Raw genomic sequence first — 25,016 nt, 5'->3', positions numbered from 1 at the left:
CATAACTACATTGTCTGGACATGCTGAACAAGCTATTCTTATCTCTTGACTTCAGCCTATTAGGCAAACTCTGAACTTGCCAAAGCAATGCATGTAGATTGAGTTAGGTAACATGTCTGGTATAATATTTTGAAATATACTTAGATTACATATCTAATCACACACATACTATGATTTAATTTTTGAGATACATTCACTTTAATACAGTTTCCAAACTAAAATATTTTCCCCCTAAAAGTATGTGCAATCTAATCTAGTGATCTTTATATCAAGAAACTTTGAGCACAAAATGAGTATTGTATATATTTTATATCAGAACCCACCAGCTTGAAAATTTCTCCTGGGAGAAATGAGGAAAAAATCCCCTGAAATAATATAGTTCCATGAGCGTTGTATGACAGTTAATGAAGAATCTTTCACAATGATCTCATAACCTAGTTCATGTTATTTCTGAAATGATAAGCCTATACACCAAGCTTTACAAGCAGTAAAAATCTAAGCCAAAAGTACTAAGTAGTCATCTCCAAAAGTTGAAATCCTGAATGAATCATTACAGTAAAACTCCGCAAGCAGGACTGATGGATGAATCTGGGATGGGCTTTGGCTTTAATACATAGATCTTAGCTAACAGAAAATTCTACTGGAGGTCAATAGAATGGTCAATTCATGCTTCTTTTTACACATAGAATTTCTATGTAATTATGCATGAAAGTTTTTCTTTTTTTTCCCCCCAATTCATTTACCCCTTTATTTCTGTAAAATGTAGCACCTTTCTACATTTTAACGTTTGGAAGAGCAGAACTACCAATACTGGCTTTTAGCTATACCATGTTCTGCCTGAATGATGCAGCGTAGCTACTCCGTCCTGTTCCACCAAAGGCAAAGCAATCCAGGAAGTAGAAGTGTCCTTGGCAACATCCAGATAAGCTGCACACAGAGACAGAGAAAGGAACTTTAGCTCCCTAAACACAAATTCAGCTTGAAAAAAAAAAACAAAAAACCAAAAAACAAAACAAAACAAACAAACAAACAAAAAAACAATAAGGCTTTTAGGAAAAGGAGATAAATGTTTTGTCTCTGAAATCCAGTTTCTAATTTATAGATCCCTTCAAACTGCTGATTATTCCTCATTGGTAGGAAAGTAGGAAAGTTCCTCATTAGGAAAGTAATTCAGCTTCAACCAAAATCCAGTTCCTCTGCTTTTCTCTATAAATACATCTTCTGATTTGAAATTCAGAGTCTCTCTGTTATTTGAAGTCTTCTAGAGTTCTTTGTGGCTACTGCTTGGGCTAAGTTTCTTCTTACTACCAGCCCTCCTTCCATCCTCCTCCCCCATTATTTTCATATACCTACAGGGAAGACTGCAAAGGCAGGGCTTTATTAAGCTTTTATTAGGCTTTAATACTGTTGAGATTCTGAAATATTTCTGCTAGGCTACACCTTCAAGTAAGGCATTCAAGCAGCATGATAGCTTGTCCTTAACAACAGCGGTTATCAGGAGTTACACTGCAACTGCTCATTTTCATTTAACAATCTGTCTAAGCTCCTGTAAAACTGTTAAGTTATAAATCACTTCACTCTCTTATTATAAAAAAAGTGGTAGCATACAATTAGCAATATAATTATAGAATTATTGCACTCCACAAATTATACAGCCAGGCCCCCAACATACATTGCTGCAGGGCCTGAGTGCAGCCAGATTCTTTTCTTCCAAAGCAACAGATGTGTCAGGACAGATTAGAAAGCTTTTTCCAAATGCACAATCTTATGCTTTTCTCTCTCTTACTTTCTTTTATTTCTTTTGCTGCCAAATCTTCTGAAATATCTTCTCTAATAAGACACATAAATCAACTGTGATTAAGAGGTAGCTGAAGGCAGTGAGGTTCAGGTTAGGACTCCAACACTTAGCAAGCCTTGCCTGTAATTTGAAGTTCAGATGCTTGTAAGCTATTAGGCTAAAAGCCGAGATGCTAGCACATGCAATAAAATGATCACAGCCCATCCTTAAAGAGGGAAGCTGAAGGCCAGCTTGCTTCTTTTCTCCAAAGAAATCTCTCTGAACACAGACTACGTACAACCTGCTCTGAAGAGGAGTGGAGTGACTCATTTGTGACACTCTTGCACATGAAGTTGCTCCTTCCTCCAGACCAAAACCTACCAAGCCTGCCTGCCACACAGAGACTGCCATAAAACAACAGAACACATCATTTTGCCCAAAAACATGAGTTAAGCCCCTTTACCGGTTGGCTATTTCATATACATACATAGTTAAAATGAGCAGTAGCATGACTTCTATTTACAGACACACGAGATAAGCCCCAGACCTTGAAAGGAAAGTCAGAAGTTTGTTACCTTTCACAAAGAGCAGCACCTTCAGGAAGCTATCAAGATTACCTGAGTAATCAGTTAAGCTAATATAGTTTGTCACACAACCATGGCCCTAATTACAATTTTAACAAAGCAGCAAACATTTCCGAAACTGGATCCAGACTTTCCGCTTATAGTGGGGCATGAGGAAGAACATTTTAATCCTTTCCTTTTTATTTTTGCCCTTACACAGTTGGATAGCAGCTGGAATCTGTGCTCTAATAATAAGGGAGTGTGAGTCACCAGGTCTGCTTTGCATTTTCCAAGAGCAAAAACCGAAAGCAGCAACTGCTACATTCCCAAGCACTGCTGGTACCTCTCCTTTAGAGACAGTGACATCTCAGGAGGACTTGAGGAAGAAGAGAGAAAGGAAGCTGTGTAAAAGAAACAGCACTGCAAACATATTTAGGGAGGCAGCAGCTTACAGTGCAGACAGATTTCCAAACTGCAGCAGGCTGTGGATCTGCTTCTGTCAGAAGGCATCCAGTCTCACTGTCTGGCTTCAGTTTGCTACATAGCTTTCTGCTATAATTAGTCTGATAGCTGTGCAGTTATTTCAGCGAGCAGCAAAGCAACTGCTGGAGTTGCTTATAGCTGGACTGGCGTGTCAACCTGTAAATTACAGTTCTATTGCTTACACTTCTGAGTTATAAGTCTTAAAGAGCTTTTTCTGTAATTTGTTAACTATTGCAATTTTGATTACTTTACATGACCACTTCTTTTTTTTTTTTTTTTTTTTTTTTTACCAAACATGAAGTATGTTGAAGAGTTTTATGAGCTTAAAGTGGCTCGGTGGTTAAAAAGAAAAGCACTTAGCACTTGCAGCCTGCTTTCAGAGCGCTGAGTGAGTCAGCAAGCACTCAACTGGTCATGTAGAGTACTGCTCTACAGAGAAATTACACTCATATCGATGCACATACACCAAGGAAGAGATAATTTCTCTGACAGGAAATGAATTCTCAAAGTGCTTCTCCTCTTCCAGATGACAATTTTCCCCCTCACTTTTGGCAGTGCTCCTTCTGATGGCTAACCCCGCAGCCCCTGCAGTAGGGTGGAAGAGGGAGTGATGGGATCTGGAATTCCCTCTTCTCAAACCCACAATGACCTTCACCTGCCTGCATCCTCAGCAGCTGGCTCATCACTCCAACACCCTCATGTACATTCAGTCCCTGGGTGCACACATTGCGAGTATGATTCAGCCCTGGAGCAAGGTCTGAGAGGGGCTAGCTGTGGAGATCTATTTAAAAAAGCAAATCCTACCATGCCCCAGACACTTGTACTGTGACTCCTTCCTTAAAGCTTATCGGCGCTACCAGCACCCAAAATAGAAGACAGCAGGCCTCACTAACACTAACACCTTAGCACCCTGTGGTGTTGAGCTGTTATTCCACCTTCACTGAGGCATCAGAACTGAATTTTTCAGTAAGTGAATGTGGACTCTAGACAGTCTGCCCACACAGCTACCACAGATAGCCAAGCACCTGCTCTTCCCCAGCTTTCAGGCTCCTGAGTATTTATCAAATTAAACATGAGCAGGATTCCCTAGGACACAGTGCTGTGTGTCCAGAATAAAGAAAGGAGAACACCTCATTGAGCATGTATATCCAGAGCTAACAAGGGCTAATTCCCTCTTAATTAACATCTCACCACTCTTTCCTCCCATCAGAAAACCATCAAGGAACTGACATCCTGCTTTTGCCAATTCTTATTAAATTATCTGGAAGCTCATACCAGATTATCACAATAGCTCCATCTGGCCACATAAATTGCTCTCTCCAAGTCCTTGCCCTTTGGATAACATATCTGTTTCTACTGTAAGAACAGAGGCAGCCAATTTTGATGGTCATTGTACAGGGCCTGTGAGCACAGGCATACCCACAAGTGCTGCTTCAATAAACACTGACAGTCCCTATGCCCTGGCACTGTAGTTGGCTGTCCAACCCCATAAGGTTTGCCCTATGCCTTTCTGGCTCCCCACTACATCAGATTGTCTAGCCTTTTCCCTTAAAGCAGTGAGGCTTAAAGATGCACCTCAAATCAGATAATATTTATACCAAGAAACTCCAAAAGTTTCTTGTGCCTTTCTAAAAATATTTAAGCAGGAACAGTAAAAAAAACTCCTTTAGAATAGCATTGCGTTGCTTACTTTTCACATTTCAATGCAATAAAGAATACTCATTGCCAAGATCCGTTAATAACCAAAACAGCCTCTTTATTTGTATGCTGAAAAATTACTTTAAAAAGTGCCACTCCCTCCAAAAGGTTTTGTAACTTTCTTATGTGCATCCCATTTCACACAGCCTGAGCCACTCTGTGCCTGTCTCTACACGAGCCTTGAGACAGCAAGGAAAATCTCCATGATAGAGGCTGCCCAGGAATGCTCCATATGACACAAAAGTGGGTTAAAAAAATAATCAAGGTGAACCATGATTTCAGTTTTCACCACACATTATAATGTTTCTGGCCATAATAATTACTGTTTTTCATTAATGATCTCCCAATGCGTTACTTTGAGATTTTATTTCTAAATGATGAAGCTGAGAAACAGTAGCATCAATTTACTTAATGGAAAATTGGAAAATTTGGCCAATATTTTAAGAAGGAGAAAAATGCCAAAGCAATATTCACCTTTTTAAAATGGAGAGTTAGTCACAGCACTGTGAAAAAAGCTGGATACTTGAAACTCTCTCTTCATAGTTCTGCCTTCAGAGTGCAACATCAGATCCTCTTCACACATTCCCCAGCTTTTACTGTTATTCACCAGAATCAGGTACAAGCAAAACCATACCAAACGTAGACTTGCTTGAAAGGATCTGGAAGTTAAAACGGAAACATAACATTCAAGTCTACTCCAAAATCTGCCAGAATCTCTGCAGACCAAGCCAAGCCAGGAGACACAAATGAATTAAGTTTCTGGAGAACTGGATTTAAGTTAATTCTATGATCTCTTATTGCTATCTTTGCTGGACAGGGGCCCAGTTAAGCCTCTACCTACAGCAGGAACAAGCCCAAATTACCACACTGGGCCTTTCTCCTAGCTCCTCAGAAAGTCTCAGAGCCCCAACTTTTGGAAATTATCTTTTTACTTCTAGACCTGCACTTTGAACTCAGGTTTTGCATCGGTCATCTACCAGATTAGCATTGGACAACGCAAAAGGATGCTTTGAATGAGGATTTCAGCCAAACTGGGTAAGTTCAGCAATTGGATATATTGATTTATGAAATGGAGATTGACAAGTGCTGCTGCTGAAGGTTAACATCAAATCATCAGCCATTTCCCATCATTAAATCTCAGCCACCGTTAGATCTCTTTTCTCAAAACCCACACAGGAAATAAAGTCAAAGAGGTCTCGAAGGCATAAATATAAGCCATTTTTAAGCAAGGAGGAGAAAAAATGCCTTATTAATGAGATTATTTTTAAAATTATCAGCGATTTGTAAAGGCTTTGACAATTCCTCTTCAGATTTTTCACCTTCTTCCTCTCCCTATTTTAAGAAAATAGCAGAAAGGAATTTTAGAAATTTCTGCAAAGCTCTTTTTCAAATCAGGGCTGAAGGGGTTGATGCTTCATGTAGCACTGGGTTTGGGATGTTGGTTTTTTTTGTTGTTGTTGTTGTTGTTTGTTTTTTACTGCTTTCTGGAAATATTAATTTCCAGAATTAGTTCCTGGTATTTGAAGCTCAAATACAAGTTGGTGTCTAGCAGTGCATGAAAGGAAATATTTTGCCCTGAAGAAGTTCAAGTGAAGCATACAAAAACAGAATAATTTAAAGCTATGAGATGAACATTCTGTAAGTTATATGCTTTGATAGGAAAGTGAGACCTTAATGCCAGGAAATATGAAAAATGTATTTGTTTGCTCTGTCACAGCCCTTCCAATTTATCAAAGCTAATTTGTATAACCATCTTCTGTGTGGCCAAATTAATTTATTCCAATTACATTAGAACAGCACAAGAGTGAGGGCTCCTCTGTCATAACACATTCCATTAACATGACAAACACAATTGCCTGACTTAAACTCTCAGCTGTCAAAAAAAAAAAAAGAAAAAGGAAAACATCCAAAAACCAAAAATAAAATAAAATAAAATAAAATAAAATAAAATAGGAAATTATATTTGCAGCAATGGCTGGTAAAGATGAACAAGTTCCAGTGGAAAAATAAAGGGATGCTTCATTTTCTAAAGAGAAACTAAGACGGAGTAAATTGCTTTGATGTTGATGGGAAATTACTGTATCCTTTGAAAAGCTGAGACCTAATAGACTGCTATTCGATTGGAATCATATCAGTTTAAATGAGAGGAGAGAGGTGTATAAGAGAAGAGGGAACAGGAGAAGAGATCATATGTGATAAAGCAGACATGGGATTGCCCCTAGTGACCTAAAGTGGAAATGGACAATGAAGGTTCAAACCAACCACTTGCTGGATTTCACGGCAATCATTTGAAACACTTTGTAAAGGTTATTTATTTGGTGTTGATTAAAAAAAAAAAATCAGCTCGTGGGAAAAAAAAAAAAAACAGAACCAAAATTAACGTTTCTTTAGAGATGGAAGCAGTCCATTTAGAATTTCAAAGGCAGGAAATTCATTAAAACTGTCACACAGTGAAACTGTCAAGCATTCAGTAATATTAGCCACTTAATGAAAATGCTCCAGTGCCTCACAAACAGAGTCTGCCACTGACTGCTACTCACTTTAATGCCAACTCACTCAACAATTCATGCCCACACACTCATCTGGACTACCCAGTATGTGACTCACTATTATTGAAAACGCTCCCTTTATTACTATAATACATTACTGAGTACAATTACTAAGTACTCCGCAGTGTGTGCATTATACGCTCAAAAGACAATGTAGTTATCAAGCTTAATATCTGTGTGGTTCTGTTTTTTTTTGTTTGGTTTTTTTTGTTTTTTTTTTTTACAGTTGTTTGTTTCAGAATGAAACTGCATTTTAGTTTTGCTTTTTTTTTTTTTCCTAGCTAAATGATTATATTCCCCTTGTTGCCATTTTCTCTGGCCAGTTGACTTCATTTTAGAACATTTATCTTGCCTTCAGTTAATGGCATAATTCTGCCCCCTATCATATACAGGAATTGGTCAAGAACAAAGTGATTTGCCCCATCTTTGTTACTTATGTTGTATCTCAAGGCCCAAGATGATCCTGAATATATATGAGAAGTGCTGACAGACACAGGATGATAATGATATCTCTTTTTCTCAGTGCAAGCCTTCTACTTGGAAAAGGTCTTAGAGTCCCTCCACTACTTCCTTTCTTGAAGGAAGAAGGCATTTCTCTCAGAACTAAGCTGATATTTTACTGATGTAGTGGAAATAGATGACAATGCTTGAAATTCTTTTAACAAATCCTTTACGTTGCCTATACACATCTTTACTTGGATCTACCAGTTCCATGGGGACAATGCAGCCTAGGGTTATCAGCATCACCTGCACTTCAACTCAAGTTCAGCGATAAATGCATAGGCATTTTTGGCAGGACTGTCCACTTTGCTAGACTTAAAGACAGGATTTCAGATACGAAGACACAAAGAAGAGATAATTCAATAAATCACATCTCAGAGAAAATCCTCAGCTACTTCAGAAGCTTCCTGATTGTTTCAGGTCTGCTCCCTGAGAACTCCTACCTTGCTTCTCCTTGATGTGGAACCTGGGACCTTAAATTCAGGGATGCTCCCACATTCCCAACCACCTCCTCTCTTCTGGAGTCAAATTTTCCTGCTGATTCAAGTGCCCCTCAACAATCTGTCTAGCTCAGGTTTTCTGACTACTCAGCAGGATTTTTCCAGCCCCAGTTTGTACAAAGCCATCCAGGAAAACGTGATCTAAATATGAGTGCTGATGGGGCTTGTTAACTTATTAAGGCTTCTCTTCTGCTCTCCTTAGACAGCCATGCTGGCTGACTGCCTCCACCCAGGCCAGATTCCTCCTTTTGTCCACTAGAGATTAGTAAAAAAAAATCTCATATTAAGTGTCATACAATGCATACATTTTGTCAAGTTTGTGATCTGGGTCTTTTGCCAACTTTCTGTGGAGACCACACAAAGCTTTCAAATATATGAGACACACAGTAAGACGTTGAGGAGTCCAGTTCTGCAAGACCACACCGAAGACCCATTTAGTTCAGTAAACTGTTTCAAAGTAGTGAATATTTGGGAAAAGATCAAGAGACCAGAGCAAGCAGACAGCTATTTCCCTAGTATATTCTATCAGTTCCTGTTACTGCACAATCTAGGAACTCCATAAGCCAAGGTTTCATCAGCATCCTAGTGTTTAATAGGCTTGGGTGGAGTTTTCTTCCATGAACTTGTCACATTGCTATGCCTGGAATTGCCAGAAAGGCAAGCTCCCCCCATGTCATTTGCTTTTACTAGGGTTCCCATAACACAGAAGGCAGCAAAACCCATAAGATGTTTCAGCACTTCAGAAGATAAGTACCTGGAAGACAGACAGCTGGCTCAACTTCAGACTGAGAGCTCAGTAGTGCTGCTAGATGGAAGAAAGCATTTCAAGGGTAAGCCACAAGCCTGGAATTACATTTTAACTGAATGCATCTGCCACTCCATGTTTACAAACGACTGTACATTCAAAGCATCTTTCTCAGCAGCCAGACACCCAAACAAGAACAGCACCCAAAACCTTTTCCTAATAAGAAGATGTATCATTCTAGAGCACGAAGATCAGCCAACCTCACCCACTGCTTCATCTGAGGACCAGTCCTTAGTTTCAGCCATCCTAACAAGAAAGGTTAAGAATGTTGGGTTAAACAGTCTAATGATAATGAGAGTATAATCTACATGAATATCTACCAATTGCAGAATTGTTTCAAGAAATTGACAGTATGAACTTGTTTTCAAAGATTTAGGCACTGAAGACAATGCTAACTGACCCAAACCTGACATTCTGCAGACCTCAAGGCAAAATGTGCTGATGGATGGTTTGCTCCATGAGAAAGGAGTTAAGAGTCTCTGCATCTGTAGAGAAAGATTCAGATTTGCAAGCAAACACACAGCACAGACAATAAATAAGACAGCCCAGAAGGGAAGGTAGCATACAAACATCCGTGAAGAAGTGAAGTATGTAAGACCATATTCATTTTCCCCTCTGTGTAGCTGCAAAAATATTTATGGACAAACCTGTAAATGAACGTATCAGATCACGAAAATGCATCATATTTCTGATGAAAGCTTTTCTCGTTTGGAAAGCATACACCATTTGGGAACCATGGTACCACCTAGGCTACAAATAGATCCATTGTTCAAATCATCCTGTGAGCACAGAATCCTTGAGGAGCTTGCCCTAGTCAAGAAAAAATGAAGGAAGAATCAGAGGCACCGAAGGACTTACCGGGAGTCACAAAGGATCAGAATAACGGAGAAGAAAAGCAACTCTGCTTCTCCTGATTTCCAGGCTCGCTCCCAATGTACTCAGTCCCAAATTCAGCACAGAATTCATGCCATACGAAGAGCAAAGAATGGGGATAAAACTAATGAAGAGCCTAAAGATGATAAACCATGAACAGTACTGTAAAGAGCGAAGTAAAGCAGATGTACACGGCATAAATTCAACAGGGTCAACAAAATCACAGAGAATAATTTATATTAGCACAGTTATTTAAGTTGATATATATATTTGTATGACACTTCTCCAAGAACAATTCCTTGAACGTATCCCATAACAGAAACCAAATGCATAGGGCATTAATGTTTAGACAAAAGCCTGTAGAAAAAAATAATATGTATGTTTATAGAAAAATAAATGTATATACAGGTACCTCCTGAATATTATAAAATCACAGAATGGTTTGGGTTGGAATGGACCTCAAGGCCCACCCAGCCCCAGGCCCTGCCGTGGGCAGGGCTGCCGCCCACCAGCTCAGGCTGCCCAGGGTCCCATCCAACCTGGCCTTGAGTGCCTCCAGGGATGGGACACCACAGCTTCTCTGGGTAGCTGTGCCAGTGCCTCACCACCCACTGAGTAAAGAACTTCTGTATAACATCTAACCTAAATCTTCTTTTCTTAGTTTAAGACACTTCCACCTTGTCCTATGCCTATCAGACTGCACAAAAGGTCAGCTTCTGTCTTGTTCAAAAACTTGCTTTAAGGCCACAAGGAGGCCTCCCAGGAGCCTCTTCTCCAAGCTGGAAAAGCCCAGCTCTCCTAGCCTGTCTCAAAAGGAGAGGTGCTCCCTCCCCCTGATCATTTTCATGGACTCCTCTGGACCCACTCAACAGCTTTGCATCCTTCTGGTGCTGGGGCCCCAGGCCCAGATACAGTACTCCAGTTGGGACCTCACAAGGACAGAGCAAAGAGGGACAATCCCCTCCCTCTCCCTGCTGCCACCCCTCTTTAGTTCCACCCAGGATTCTGTTGACCTTCTGGGCTGCAAGTGCACACAGCTGGCTTAAATCTAGCTCATACCTACCAGAACCCCTTAGTCCTTCTCTGCAGGTCTGCTCTCAAGTTCTTCTCCCAGGGGTTGGAAGGGACCTCTGAAGATTATTAAGTCCAATCTCACTGTTAAAGCAGGTTCCCTACAATAGGCTGCACAGGAAAGTGTCCAGTTTGTACTCATATTTGGTATTGTCCCAGCCCAGGTGCAGTTCCTTGCACTTGGACATTAGGTTAATGTGGGCTCACTTCTCAAACTTGTCCAAGCCAAACAGATTTGAACTCCTCCTCCCAGGTTAAGTTGCTTTGTTCTGAAATCAAAAACTATGCTATAAAAAGCAAACAAGTAACACGCCCTTAACATTAGATTGCACAGGTAGTTTAATTTTACTCGTACTCTTAGTCTTTTCTCCTTTCATGCTCATGCTAGATGGGTGCATTGTCCCTAGCATTTATTCAATAGCAAAATCGCCTAAAGCATCATTTCACTGCATACCAGAAGCAGAGTGGAGTGCTTACCACATCTTTCAGCTCAGCTTTCAAATATTTGCAGAAGGAACTACTTGTTTGTATATATGGAAACTAAAATCCTAACAAATAGTAGGAGGCCGTACAATATGTTCAGGAATAGAGAATCAGTCTTTGTAGTAAGATCCAAGCAATTGCAGAAGCCAGCTCACTTTTCAGAGCACCAACTGAGAACAGTTGTGATGACTGTGGGCTGCTGCTATTTTCACCTGATTCTCTTAGTTGGCCAATTTTTTGAAGGTTTGCTATTGGTACTGTTGGAAGAAGGAGGAAGTTCTGGTGGTTTATCAACAGATGCCATTGTCTTTTCTAGTATACACCATAATGAGATACTGCTGACCTACAATAAAGCTGTTTAGGATTACAGTGGGAACATCTACCTTCCATCCTAAGGAAAAAACTGCTGATTATGTTGGTCACAAAAGGCTGATCCTGCACTCTTCACACAGCCCAAGCTTACCCTCATATCAGAGGGCTTCAGACAGGCACAATGAAAGAATGGATCCCAAGTGTAAGCAATTATTTCCCAGTGATGGAAAATGTAAGCATAATCCAAAAAAGGCACAGAGAGCGATACACTGGTTTGGAACAAATTCCTGTACTCCATCACTCTCTTACATATGAATGATTGCGGTGCCCTCATGGATATTTTTAATACTCTTGTTATATAAAACTGTATAAATTCAGGAAAAAATTGGAGGAAGATCATCTTTTTAAGAAAACATGCTGATTCCCAGAAGACTGGAAATGTACTTCAAGAGTAATTTGTCTTTATGTAAATCTAAACCATGGCTATTTTTGATGCAGTGACTGAACTCATAACTCACAGGATCAAATTGAAACATTTGTCAAGAGCTGCAAACCAATTGTTGAAAGGCATGCATTTGCCACGGGATGTTAAATATAAGTTTACACAAGTGCAGTAGATTTTGCTGTGATGAGCCCTCTGCAGAAATAGTTAATTAATGTTAAATTCAAGCCTCATTCATAGCAATTAACAAAGCTCATCTTCGTAAAGTGTCTTTAGCAGCCAATATTTGTCATCTGGAAAATGGAACAAATCACATAAAAACAGTTATGAATGTGGGAGTAATTTAGAGTTCATTAATAATACAAAGAACAAACCTGTTTTCTGTCTCTTCAAGGAATCACTGTAATTTGCAGACTGCAATGCAAAATGAGATGGAGCACAATGATTAATCTGTGAGCTATGGAATAACTACTATACATATAACAGATGTCTGTTGTGACAAGGGGCACATTACCTCCATGTTTATATAAAGAAAGAAGAGGGATTCAACTGTTTTATATGGGAGAGTTGTGGGAAAGATCTCAGAAAGCCCCCTACGAGAAGGTAGGGAATTATAAATATTTGCAAGTGTTTATTCAGGTGCCAAGTACAGTACACTGGTGAAACATGGCCTGAATGCAAAGGGGAGTAAGGGGAAAAAAATCTGATGTAAATGTTACTGGTTTCATTTCACTGGTACAGATATTAATTCAGTTCATCTCTCTTGGTTGACACTAGTGCTCAGCCAAAACTTGCATGTTCATTCATGTCATATGAACAGATGACAGATTTTTTTTTCCAAGATAAAATCTTGCTGGAGAAAGGATATTATTAAAAGGATTTACTTCTGAGTAATTAGAAACACATGAAGTAGCTTATTTTCACAAAGGTGAGTAGATGTCAGGCTCTTTAGAGAAATGGCATCAGCTACACTTCTGCTTTCCCCATGCAAACTTTTGGTAGCAGTTGACACTGCCGGTGGTGGGTCTTCTCCCACCACCACCACAGGTTTGCACCACTAGCCCAGGCACTTCAGGGAACACGGGAAGTCCATATTCCTTTGTCAGGATGGTAAGAGAAAGGTAGATAGTACCTGCTGCTAGAGAATTTTGTCCAAGCCCCAGCTGTGTTGTTGAGATCCTCTTTGACTTCTGAAAGTAGAGTTGGGGTTGTTCAACCTGGAAAACAGAAGGATTGTGGGAGAGCTTATAGAGGTCTTCCAGTACCTAAAGGGGCCTACATGAAAGATGAGGAGAGGTCCTTTGTCAGAGAGTGTAGCAAGAGGACAAGGGGTAATGGTTTTAAACTAAAAGAAAGTAGATTTAGATGAGATAGCAGGAAGAGTCTTTACTATAAGGATGATGAGGTACTGGAACAGGTTGGCCCCGGAGGCGTGCAAGGCTAAGTTGGATGAGGCCTTGTGGAGCCCAACCTAGTGGGGGGCAGCCCTGCCCAAGGCAAGGGTTGGTACTGGGTGGGTTTTAAGGTCCCTTCCACCCCAAACCATTCTGTGATTCTAATGTAAGCATCGCTCCCCCTCAGTGAAAAGTCCCAGTGAAGCAGACATCAGATGTAAACATTAAGATTCAACTCAAATCAGCTACATATGAGCTACATGGTTCAGGCCCATCAGGCTCAAGTCACCTTTAACAGCTCTCTGATCTATACAGATCACATTTTTGTTTGCATGGCAACACACACGTGCAGACATTTAATTGTAGGTGCATAATTCACAAACTAAGTCCATCTAAATTTTGTCCTTACAAAAAAGAGACAGTGAAAACCAAATCAGAATGCTGCTGTTCACTGAGATGGACACTTCCCTCTCCACGGTACATCTCAGCATTCAGACAGACTGAAGCATTGGGAATCCTGCCAGCACTTATATCCAGTGATTGCATCTTAAGGAACACATACCCATTCTACTCTCTGCAGACTGATCCAAGCATATAAAAACCAGGGAATCTCAATCTCTCCTGTTTAACAGACCCGAGCAGTCCAAATAACACACAATTCATTCAAAAATCTCGCAGGTTAAGTTTGCCCCCTAATGGAAATAACTTCAGTGCCCATCAGATCAGCTCCTTTTCTTCTCAACCGTTGCTGTGGTGAAGGGGGCTGGGAAGGGTATGATTTCAGAGCACACTAAGTTCCACTTGCCCCCAGGGAGACTGTTAGGAAAGCATCCCAATTAATCAGTATGGCCATAGGTACTGATAGAGTAAAATCATGGGACTTTCATCAGCTGATGGTTTATTCCCACACTGCTCTAGAGGGTTATTAAGAACTACGTTGCTAAATGATGGTAAACAGGGAAAGAAAGAAAAGGAGGCAAGGGAAAGGAAACAGAAGTTATGCTAATACACCCTGAGGCTCTCAAAGTCTCAGCAAAAAGGCAGGATAGGAGCTGGGTATAGATGGTGCTGATTAGATCTTCTCTTACCACTCATGACACAGAATTCCAATTTCATTTTAAACCATTCCCAGAAGAACTCAGGAAAAAAAATCCATTTATGTTACAGCGTCAGAGAAAACTGGAATAGATAATACCCAGCCAGGCAAAGACATTTTTTAATAAAGTCTGCTGCTTAGTTGAGCAGAGAGTAACTCATGGACTTACAAGCTAAGCTTGTTGTGTATTTGGGCATAAGAGATGTGTCTGTGAAACTCTGACTGACTTCAGAAGTAACCAGAAGTGGGTCTTTCAGAAAACAAGCTATCAAATCTACACTCATTGAAACCCATGGAAATAAGTGTAACTGTATTTGTTTCACAGTGGTTACTGATATAAAAACTGCAGTATCACCAGGCAGCAAAACGATGTTTGGCTCACTCTCCATTGAGGAAAACTGAGACACTGTACATGTGAGATTTGTAGCATACGATGCTGCCAGTTCTCTCCACACTTCTAAAATACCATTTTCCAGTGAGATCTGGCAAACTTATGTGCACATCAACAATCCCAAACTATACACACTGCAAAATGTGCCAGGATCAGAAAACAAAGTATTACTGAGAATGGCTTTTTCTTACAAAACAGAGGTTGGTTTTGAGGGATTTCCTTTAAATAGAAACTGAAGGTTTAAATATAAACACTGAAGCCAGTCTCATCTTTAATGAGAAGTCATCACTACGGTGACACTCACAGACCAGTAATTAAAATTCTCCTTATTAGAAATTACCATCACATGAGGGAGGAGACTAATGACTACTGCTCAAAGTCTGAACATCCCACATGCATCTGAAGTTAGACCATGAAGCAAAGCGACAAAATACAATTTCATATAGGAGATGCAAAATAGTACCAATGTGGTTTTCTTTGGACACAAAGCAAGCATCTCAGGCCAGCTTCCTTAAGCAGGCAGCTGAAGGGAAAGTGAGCCACACTACTGCTGAGTGTGCAGGAGCCCTGAAAGGTGAGCTGAGTGTCTGGGGAACGCACAGGATTTTGGGACTGCCTGTATTTGCCTTCTACATTCGATTTCATATGGTATGATTAACGGAATGACTTGTAGCAAAAACAAGATGGTATTTGCTATAAGGAACACTCCATGTAGTTAAAATAACAGACTGGTCAGAGTACAATAATCCCACTTATTTCCTGATTCATCCGCTCTGCCTGAGAGTGTGGAGAGGTGGGAGGAAAGGGAGCAAGACTTCCAGTTTGCAAAGCGGGACATAAGTAAGAGATGGAGCACGGTCTCCTTTACAGAGTCTGCAGACCCAAAGGTGTACACTTACTTACCTTCCAAAACCCCAAACAAGCAGAACAGATAAACATAAGGAAAAGCAAAATGAAAAATAAATTTAGTATAAATAATTTCTTGATGTTTCTCAATCACAAAAGAAAAAGACACAACACCACAACACTCTTCTACAGGAACAGCTCCCTGATTAACTTCAGTCTTAATTCCTTTTTATTTTTTTTCTGGGGAGAACTAGCAAGCTGAAAAATGGAAGGAAGCAAATTCAGGTACCATCTTACAGCTGCACTTGTCTGGAGCAGTTAGTAACGCTGAGGCTAAAGGGCATAAAGAGCTTTCAGATTAGAAAAGCAGCTGCCTGTGTACCAGTGTAAGAAGCTACAGAAGCTGCAAACCTATTGCAAGGTAAATTCTGAGTGTGTTCATTTGGAGGAGGGCATCTAATTATCTACAAAGCAAAGTTATGGAGCAGCCTTTCAAAGACCAAAAAGTTTAACAAGACGGAGTTCTCTGATTTAGATGATGTGGCTCTTGAGGTTACCCATGGAATGGACAAGGTGATTCTGGAGGTCTTTTCCATGCCTTACCTTTATGTCTCAATGTAATAACACAGTGAAAGCTGGCAACTGACACAAAGGGCCATATCATCACCTCTCCTATTTTTTTCTGTTGAGATGATCTGTTCACTTTCATATAAGTAAATAAAATAGATCCAGAAGGAGATAAGCTAAGTCAGTTCCTGCAAACCTGCAGAAAGAGGTTGGTAGGGAACTGAAACATCAGAACTTTGATCAGAAGTAGTTAAGTGGTTAACAAAGTTTGATTTTTCAGATATCCAGATGCCAAAATTCATTCAGACCCAAGGTGAAAATTTGTCTTTGGAAGTGCTTACCAAACCACAAACGTGTTCCTGTGAGCAATAGCTTCTGGGTGCCCAGCACTCTACATTTGAGTCAAAAGCCTGAGTATGAAATTAGGAGTTCAACCTGAAGGTCCTTCAAATCTTGGCACTAGGTTAGAAAGGTTTGCACCAGGCCAGCTACCTCTATATCCTTCCCACAGACACATTCTTCCCTCTGACAGATTTGGTGGTGAAGTTGTGGGGTAATATGTGGAATAATCTGACCCATCTGGAAGCTATCTAGTCCTAATCAATAGTATTAAAGAAAACCCCCATTTTCCCCTCCCAGCCCCAAAGTAAGCCCTATCCTCTGAGATCAACCAGCACTAATGAACTCAGATATATTTTATATAGCTGTTCTCTGTGCTCAGACAAAAATGGAAAAAACAACTGCTGTCTTCCAACATATTAAAAAGATTTGAAATAGCTCAATTCCAATCATCACATTTGAAAGTGCATTCACCACACTTGCAAAAAATTTGAGACCACCTTTTATTTAATTATTTCCAGGAAATAATGGAAGATTTCTATTAAAACTTAAATCCCATGGCCACTGTTAGCAGAATGCACAATGTATGAGATCCTGTTTTAATAACAGCTTTCAGGAGTCAGATTTTCACCATGCTTCAAGATGTAGTTTGAAATAAATGTTTGGTTATTAGTTGAGCCCATTACTATAAAACGGAGCAACACTGTAGCAACAGAGTATGCGAACAGCTGAAAGAAATACAGACTCATGTATCCTAAGCAAATAAAAAGCTTTCATAAAGGAAACATTCCAAAATATATTTCCAAACAATGGTTGACTGCAACCAAGTAATTCACACTCCATTGTGAAACAAACATCAGTAATTTCTTTCAGACACCAGGACTCAGAAGCAAACAAGGATCCACCCTTCTCTCTCCACTTCCAGGCTGTTTTACTAGAAATGTGATTAAAAGAAGCATACGTTAAGCCAAAGAACTGAAGTCGCTTGCAGCTCTAAGGGGAGTAGCTCCATAGAGGTATTTTTTCCTCAAGTTCCAGGTCTAGTAGAATGCTCTTAAAATAATAATCAACCTACAGGCTTCAAAGCCCACTTTGCACTTAAAAAAAAAATCACTTTCTATCAAAAGAATTTCTGGCCACAGCTTTGTCTATTGTTCTTAGCACTCCTCCTTCCAAAAGCTGGTATGCAGTAACAGAACAGCTACAAGCAGAGACCTCACATAGGTGACAGTCTGTACATGCTGCTTTTGGAGGCTTGCACTTTTTATTGGGCCGCTGCGTATCAAGCAGCTGAAGTTCGCTGAGTGGGGACAATGCTCACATATGCTATGTGTTAAAATAGCAATTACTTCTGCTCAACATGGCTTTCTATTTCAAGGCAATCAGTATTTTCCTATGGAGACTAGAGAAAATTTTATCCTTAGTTGGCCAATGAGTGCTTTACATTGTTTAAAGTACTTTAACGATGCTAAGAGTACAAAAGAAACTTAGAATGCTGGAAGTCAAGGTTGTTTTTTTTTGATGCTGATGATGACAATTTCTAGTGCATTCCTAGCCTGGAAGATATGAGGAGCACCACTTAATTTAAAGCCCCTCAGGGCACAGCTCTGCTGAGCCTCCCCCCCCCCCCCATTTCCCTCTGACATCTCCGGTTTGTGCAGGTGGGTGACTCTCTTTTACCCAGGATATCTATCCTAACAGGACTAACCGAGTGCCCATTTCCCTCTGGCACTTTGTTCAGCAAATGTCAAAGGGGAAGGAACACACTCACGAGTAACCTCAAACAGTTCACAAGTTATATAGGACTAGCTAATCCTTAAAAAAAACAACCAACACAATCACAGAACCATAGGAGTTGGAAGGGACCTCTGCAAATCATCAAGTCCACCTTGCTGACAAAGCAGGCTCCCTACCCTAGGTTGCACACTGGCTATTATTTAAGAAATGTGTAATCTGCATCTGCAATAACAAAGCCAGATTATGTGGCCTAAAAATTTAACAGGAGACTCCCCTGAGAATTTTAGCTTCCTTAATGTCAGACAAGAACTCAAGTGCAGATGCTTTATCACTTTTAATCATTAACATTGTCTGGTTGATGTTTCACCTTATTATAAAACCTGGGGCTGCTTTCATTTCACCTAACCCATTCATTTGTGTCTGTAGTACAAATGTTGGCATTTCAGAGGTCTGAGTGCCATACAAACACTGTATGTATTTTGAATGACATTTGCTCTATTGTTACCAATGTGCACATCCAACCAGAAAGAAAAACACCCATTTTGAAGAGCTTAGTTAATGCCAAATTTGTCTGTTCAAGAACAAAAGTGCTTGCTGAAGGCTGATGAGACTGACTCAGCTTCACAGAAATCTGAAAAGTATGTTACAGCCCCATAATAAAAGCATAACAGATAACCAGTAATAAAAGCACTTCAGCAACAAGATTTTGTACTGTGAGCCATTCCAAAATGCCATTTGAAAGATTTTTCATTGTAAATTGTTCTCTGAATGTTTTTGCCCTAAATAAAACAAAGTCACAAGAGTACAGAAGTGTGGACATTTCTGCTGTTGCAAATGGACTGTATCACACCACGTCTTAGCTAGATTAGTCATTGTACGCATTGCTCAAATTCTGAGGTTGAGGCCGTTGTAGAGAAATAGTGATTCTCTGAAGGAATTGGCCTCAGGAATTCGTTTTGGTTTCACTTAAAAGCTGGCAGTACAACTACTAGAATGCTAAAAAAGATGTCTCTTGGTCTCTTTGTCCTGCTTGGGGAAATGAGTTGTGTGTTGTTAGGGGTTCTGATCAGCACAACACAGCCCCACTACCACGAAGGGTGATTACACCCCAAAGCACAGAGGGCACAGTCAGGCCGTGCTGCATGCATTCTGCAGATTTTTAGGACTTGTCACATTACGGCAGCACACCCCTCACTCTTATCTAAGTCCCCGACAGTCACCACCCCCAGGCCTTGCCTCTCTTTGCCACCTCAAGCAGGCAGAATGAAACGATAAAAAGATTTTACTGAAATGCCATTCTGCTTCCTACCTCTATAGGCAGGAAAAATCTGACTCCCAGATTTTTCAGTCCAGCTTCCCAGCAGGAATGAAGAAGCAGCAGCTCATGTCTGCGTGTGCTCTGGAGGTGCCTTCCAACTTGGGATATATGATTCTACAAATGAGGCATAAACAAGAAAACTCATTCAAAGACACAAAGCACCAAATAGTTTACACTGATTGGTGCACATTACATGACAGAAAATACTAACTACTTACTCACAATACTGATAGAGCCAAACCCCACCTGGACAAAGGCAAGGCAAGCACAGCCCTACTCCAACACACTGTGTGATCTCAGGCAAGTTGTCCCATTCCTGAGATTCCTCTACAGCCCCATGGTCCTCCCACAGACCTTGTACTCCCTGCTTAGAGTCTTCCCTAGCTTCTTCAGTCCGGGTAACTGACAAAATCCTGAAGACATGAACCAAAGACGCAAAGAGGGCTCTGTGTGACATATACTATATGAAAGTGCCAGGACAAAACCAAAACTTCGTTTTCTGGTCCTGTCGCTGGGCACACCTACCCACAACAAGGCCAAGCTCAATGTTTTGGGGGTGCCAGAAGAACAAACTTGTGTTCTGCCTGGATTACTCAAGGAGATAGAAACAGATGCAGGGGAGAAATGGCATCGCATACAAAGTTTGCATACCACAGAATAAAAATACAGAAAAATACATGTCCTCTTGAAGCCTTGTTTGGGTGTTGTTCCTATCACTTCATTCCTCATAAATCCTCAGCATGTGAATGAGGCTCGCACAGACCACTTACATCATGACTTCATGGCATCTGTAAGTTCATCTTGATTGATCGCCCAAGAACATATTTGTGAGAGGAAAGAATTAGCACAATCACCTCTTGAGAACAGTCTATGAAAGAGAGAGAGAGAGAAATAAAATACATCTCAGATCCACGTTTAGTGAATAAAACACCAAAGTTCCCTCACACGCAGGTGCCAAAGGTAAGTTTGGCTTCTGCAGCTCTTTGTGTGTATAGAAACATAAAACCATGCCGGGTTACGAAGCAGAAGCTATGCTGTGTTTGCTGAACAAATGAAATATAGATACTTCAATGAAAATTAAACAGTCAAGTCTTTGTTATTGTAGTAGAGCCAAACCAGTGTAAAAATCCATAGAATAAATAATCTATATAATCCTCTGGATAAAGTAATTCAGCAGAATAGCTCAAGTCAACTCCAAGAATTTGCTTATGCCTGTCTGCATGGCTAGGCCTCCATCTTTCATTTAAACTGCAAATAGAATACGCAGTTATCTTCTGCAGGGCTTCGCAATTGCTCTTCTCTAGATTGCTTGTAGGATTCGGATGGGATAAGTCATGCAGAGCCCTGTTTGCAATTTCAGCTCGGGTTTTTGTAATCAGTTTCTTAATAGGATTATGTTTGGGGTTCATTCAATTACCTCAGCGCAGAGCCTAAAGTTTTCCTCAGCACCATATGTTATAGCAACGCTTCTATTCTTGCTGTGATGTATAATAACGTAGTTTATTCCCTCTGTATTTGTTGTTATTGGCTTGTGGGCCAAATGATTTTAAAAATCAAAATAAAATAAACAAACCACAGAAGAGGGAAGAAAAAGGTAGAAATATGCTCCAAGCCAAGCATGCAGCGTGAAGGGGAGTCACTCTGCTTAGGAAGAAAACCAATTCCAATCCCTCAGAAGCAAGAAGCACTAACAATCAAACTAAGGGGAAGGGCTGCCACCATTTTTTTTATGGGAACCCTCAGAAAAACCCCATCCAACAACGCCGGCAGCGGCAGCTCGCACCAGGCCCGAGCTCGGCCGGGCCGCTCCGCCACTGAGGCCCCCGGGGCCGCTCCCTGAACGGCGGCTGCCGCCTGCCGTCCGCCCGGGAGTCCGCCGACCAGGAGCCCTGTAGGGGTGAGAAGGAGGAAAAACAAAGCTTAAACGCATCGAACACATCTTAAAAATTCCTCTGCCCAGCAGCGGGATAACGCACGAAAAGTCTGAGAGCGCTGAATTGACGTTTCCTCTTTCTAACATTGTATCTCTGCTTGGCACCGGTCCTCAGAGCAGGGAGCTTTCTGCAGGGCTCAGGCACCCCTCAGGACAGGCATCTCTGCTCAGGCATCTCAGGCACCCGAGGGTGCAGGCTGGAGGGGATTGGGCAGCCAAAGGCTGGGAAGAGGAGGTGGCATGTTTTGTACACGTGTACTGAGGGCAGCAGTTACCCACAGCTGCTGGGGGTATCAAAAAGGGCAGCCCTGGGGACCTGCACTAAGCACTTGCTGAGCAAAATTCTGCCCATTCTGCCAAAACTCCCATTACAGAAGAGAATGAGGGTAAATTGATCCTGCACTAAACGTACGTACTCCTGAAGTTCAAAGTGTTTTCCTAGTTCACTCATTTGATAGGACATTTCCAGCATCTAAAGTTTAGAACTGCTGGCAATACTGAAGAGAGGGAAATTGGACTATTCCTGTATTTATCTTCTAGCAAAGAAAACACAGGATATCCTTGGCTGCTTAAGAGAGAAAAAAACATGCAGCACTTCAGAGGGTTTTTAAGCCCATTGAGAGAAAGGATGTAATTCTAACTGTGACAGTATTCTGACAATATTCTAAGAAAATACGATCCATCTCTTTCAATTCATTCGATACTTTATGCAAAGCATGCATTTATTTGCTAGAAAGTGTAAGTAGATCATAAACCAAGATATGTCACAGGAAATGCATTGTAAAATAGACATTAGCTGGTTAGGGCTTGTGTGTCTCATAAACGAAAGCCAGACAGTGTTCAGCCCAACTAGCCGTACTTTCAGCATGAGCTTAGGAGAAAGGAGGAAAAAGGCTTTCCCAGTGCAGTGCAAAGTGCTCAGAGGAGGGAGGTTAAAGCTCCTGGTTGACAGATGCCATTCCTTACTGCTTTTCGCAAGGTACAAGGACCCTGGGCAAGCTGGGCAACCCGTCCTTGGAGCAGCTTTCACTCTGAAACAGTTGAAAATTATTTTCTTAAGCTCAAAACATCATTTTTGTTCTTTCCTTCCCCTCCCTCCCTCCCAACAAGTGTGCATGTGTGCAGACAGGTTTCACACTTAGCACACCCTGAATCTTCACTCTTCTGGAGAGAGGCAAGCTGCATGCACACCATGCTCATGGGGGCAAGGAAAGATGAGTTCTAGCTAATCTACCAAGGCAAAACCTGCAGTCTGAAAAGGTATATTTTAAGACATTCAGCATCCATTTTGACTGAGGGTGTTAATTTAAATTCACTGTTAGTCCTTGATGTCACAGAGGATGTTCAGCAGGCCTTCCAGATACGCACACGCCTGCCTCCAGGGGCTCTAAAACCAATAAAGTAGTGCTTAAATCAGCTACAACAGCTCCAGGATAAGATAAAATCTCCTGAAGTGAAAGATCTGACACTGACAACTCCATCCTTCCTACGCCAGCCTTTACCTACCTACCTGCATACTTAGTCTAGACCACAATTGCATTAATCCCATTTGGAAGTCTTTCTCTTGCCAATGGCAGATGTTTCCCCTTCTTGGTAGATTTTTTTCTGCTCAAGTTGAAGTATACAAAGCAACAATTTTCAAGGATCACTAACAGTTTTAATATCACTTCCCTACATATACCGGTGCCCATGTATGCACTCACAGCGCAGTTCATGGAGTGCACCATCCCTGAGGACAGGTGAGTTCACTGCAAGGACTGAACAGATTCTAAGAGTGTCTTTTATGTTTCAGTGAGTATTAATTTCTTAATAACTGCTCTGCTTCTACGAGGGAAGAAGTTTGAGTGGCAGACTGTAATGTTACAACAGAAATACAGGTTACAGACACCCGGAAGAAAGTCTCAGTTTTCACAGCAGACTTACAGGGCCAACTCTGCAAATAAAAGCCCAGTGTTTCACATGGCCTTGATTCAAAAGTCCTAGAGGGAGTTCAGTTGTTTCCACTCCAAAGAAGCAAAAGTTTTCATTGTCCTCTGAGATTTCTTACGTATTATTTATCAACCATCAGATATCAAAATGAGTGCAATCAGCCAAGCATACAAACGATGCATGTTTTGAACTGTTGTTTGCAGCAAGCAGCCATAGGACTGAGCAAGAAAAACACAGGTTCTTCCTGTACTTACAGTCATGCTTTTCTGCTTTCTTGAACTCTGTTAGATCATTTAGCAAGAAACAAATTCAAAACTCACTAAAATAGACAGCTATGTCTATAGGAACAAACATTACCTCACTATGGTCCAAAACATCTGAGATGAGGAAAAGAAATAGAAGATAAGTATTTTTCCTTTACTTGCAAGAACTCATGTATCCTGGCCCTCCTGGAGATACTTGGGAAACCTCAGCAGGGCAGCCTGAAGACCTGTGCCATTGCTTTTGTCCACCTTGCATCTGGATGAGTACTTCCCTCTTAGGCAGCTTCATGTGCCCTGAAATGGATATTTTCAGTTCAAGAGCTGGACTAAATAAATAAAGAGCAGATCCCTGAAAAATTTGTTTTTGTTTTCTTGGAAATAATCCCACAACTCATTTCCAAATCAAACAAACACTTGGCAAGACCTAAACCAAACAATTCAGTCAATACCAGCACTCCCCCAAACACACTCTCTTTTAGCAGAACTTTGAGGATGTTTACCTGAGGCATGGAAAACTTAGTTTCAATCCCATTCTCTGCGTAAGGGCATTTCATTCTTGCCATCTGCCTTCTACATGCCCTGCTCTTCATGCTGTAAGGGTCAATCGGGCACAGTTCCCTCAGCTCCCTTGTTAACACTGCAGAGCTTTGTGAAAAACTCTTGGCTGTTGCCTTCAGGAGGAATTGGATTACATCTCCCACTCCCAGCGTGTCTCAGCTCTCAGTGCGTGTCCTGTCACATACTTTTCCCCAACGAATATCTGCATGTCAATAATGCGTGGCATAGCACAGCCAAGTCACTCAGAGGAAGGTCAAACTGCAAGTACCCTTCAGCCTCGCAGTTCACGCCCTGTCCTCACAGAGGTAGGGGAATAGGGAAACGGAGGTGAGAATCCTTCTCAGGAAGATAAAGTTTTCAGAACAGTCTGTCACATTCTTGCTGGAGTGGCTCTTGAGCAAGTTAAAGAAATGCCTAATTCCTCCTTATTCATCTAACATAAAACAACAAAATTCACGCTACCCAGCAAGTTCAGACAAACAGCTTTAGGATGCCAAATCTACATTTTTCCTTGAAGAAAATAATCCCTCTTCCCTGCCATGCTTCCAAAGGGATTAACAAGAATCTGCCAGCCCATCCCTCCAGGCT

At 41.0% G+C, this 25,016-nt stretch overlaps 1 long non-coding RNA gene across 4 annotated transcripts; it reads right to left on the bottom strand.

Annotated features, from left to right (window-relative positions):
- Window positions 1-290: 290 nt before the first annotated feature.
- On the bottom strand, window positions 291-24,509 carry LOC101749021. Of its 4 annotated transcripts, none has more exons than XR_005845899.2 (10): window positions 24,371-24,509; window positions 23,965-24,164; window positions 20,516-20,613; window positions 19,737-19,859; window positions 13,190-13,274; window positions 12,432-12,471; window positions 10,813-11,089; window positions 8,826-9,885; window positions 4,996-5,180; window positions 291-927 (listed from the first exon to the last, which is right to left on the bottom strand). It is a non-coding gene; the product is annotated as an uncharacterized LOC101749021 (long non-coding RNA). The 4 variants fall into 4 exon arrangements; XR_006932993.1 differs by having other exon boundaries at window positions 9,735-9,885; XR_006932994.1 differs by lacking the exon at window positions 10,813-11,089 and having other exon boundaries at window positions 9,735-9,885.
- Window positions 24,510-25,016: the final 507 nt, after the last annotated feature.

This window comes from Gallus gallus, chromosome 1 (assembly GCF_016699485.2).
Source record: "Gallus gallus isolate bGalGal1 chromosome 1, bGalGal1.mat.broiler.GRCg7b, whole genome shotgun sequence".
Taxonomy (NCBI): Eukaryota; Metazoa; Chordata; class Aves; order Galliformes; family Phasianidae; genus Gallus; species Gallus gallus.
Note: the sequence above shows the minus strand (reverse complement) of the source record. Positions and strands in the feature narration are given on the sequence as shown.